Source organism: Hemitrygon akajei, chromosome 7 (assembly GCF_048418815.1).
Source record: "Hemitrygon akajei chromosome 7, sHemAka1.3, whole genome shotgun sequence".
Taxonomy (NCBI): domain Eukaryota; kingdom Metazoa; phylum Chordata; class Chondrichthyes; order Myliobatiformes; family Dasyatidae; genus Hemitrygon; species Hemitrygon akajei.
This window is the reverse complement of record NC_133130.1, coordinates 105,196,615-105,198,279: the sequence shown is the minus strand read 5'-3', so window position 1 is coordinate 105,198,279 and position 1,665 is coordinate 105,196,615. Positions and strand designations below refer to the sequence as shown.

The 1,665-nt window shown below is 40.1% G+C and overlaps 1 pseudogene; it reads left to right on the top strand.

Annotated features, from left to right (window-relative positions):
* The first annotated feature begins 1,229 nt into the window (after nt 1-1,229).
* On the top strand, nt 1,230-1,442 carry LOC140730030 (NADH dehydrogenase [ubiquinone] 1 alpha subcomplex subunit 1 pseudogene; annotated as a pseudogene).
* Nucleotides 1,443-1,665: the final 223 nt, after the last annotated feature.

The following is a 1,665-nucleotide window of genomic DNA, read 5'->3' as shown; positions in this document are numbered from 1 at the left end:
AGGTACAAAAAGAAAAGTGAATGTAAAGACAGAGGAAAGTTAGCACCTTCAATCCAAGTCCCTCTGAGGATCAATGCTTTCAAGAGAGTTGAGGGAGAAGCATTCAGAAAATACAGATAGAAGATTGAGATGGCAGCGTATGTGAATGTGACATTGGCCATGAGCATCTGATATCTGTAATAAAAGAAAACTCAGGAATTCTTCTAAAATGTATGAATTGTGGGTTGGCCTTTCCAAAGGCTACTTCAGCAGAAGAGTCACATAAATTTGAAGAAAATTTTGTAAAAATAAGTTGCAACATTACTTACTCCTGAACTGTATTGCCTCATTGAATCCTTTGCCAAAGTTCCAATGGTTGTTGAGAAAAAAAAGACCCAGGGGGATTAATTTATGTGTAAAATGTATCAAAATCTTTTGACACATTTTGAGACCAATCCAAAAGTACTGACAAAAATATTTTTAAAATGATCTGAGTTGTAACAGAAATTGAGCATGGGGAGGATGGGTGGGCAGGGATGAATGTTGAAGTTTGTCAGTGACAATGAACAAAAGAAATGATTAAATATTAAAACTATCAGCTTCTCAGTGACTACATCTGAGACAGATTCAGTTCAATGTAAAAAATGAGAAACAATTCTTTGAGAAGAAGGAAAATGGTAAGAAATGCTGCAAAAAAAAAGGTTCCTGAATTTTGACCATGAAGCAATAGCAGACTGATGGCTTTAAAATCCATTTATCGTCTTGGTAAAAAGTTCTTTCCCTTCCCCCCCATTCTTTTTCTATTCCCCAATCTGGCCTCTTACCTCATCTCACCTGCCTATCACCTCCCTCTGGGTCCCCTCCCCCTTCCCTTTCTCTAATGTCCCACTCTCCTCACCTATCATATTCCATTTTCTCCAGCACTCACCACTAGGCTTCACTTCTTGCCTTCTAGCTATTCTCCTTCCCCTCACCCTATGTTTTTATTCTAACATCTTCCGCCTTCCTTTCCAGTCCTGAAGAATGGTTTCAGCTCAAAACGTTGACTGTTTATTCCTCTCCATTTATGTGAGGTGCTTTGGCAAGCGTTTGTCCACATCAAAATATTATGTTTGATGTTTCCATGTGCCTGCTGCCTTTGACCTTATAGGTAGTAGGGTCGCAATAAAATTGCCTCACTGTAGTGAATAACACAATCTACAGTCATGATGCATCAGGTTGGTGATATGGGAGACCAGTGACAGATAGAGATGTGGTATGAAATTCTTCTTGGGCTCAGCCTTATGGCTGTTTGCTTGCGTATCCTTGGGCTTTCCACCATGTATATTCATAGATGGTCCAAAGGGGGCAAGGACAGTTAGATCACTTGTTTACCTTGTCACTAGACTCTGTTAGAAAGGGACAGAGAAGTATCTAGTGGCAAAGGCTATTTCAGATCACAGGGATTAGAAAGTATCAACTGATAGGGTTTTCAAGTTGGAACAACAAATCTGCGAACCTGCAGGTGAAGCATTACTAAAATGTTAGCTTCAATACTTACTTCATAATGTAATCTACAGTTTTACCATAGGCAGCGGAAGCTTGAGATCAAAGTTTTCCTTCTTCTAGATGAGCTGCCAACCCCAGCTGACGAGCCCCATCTGCCCGAAGTGACTGTTTTTAAGGTGCCAGTAACGTGCCTTTGCC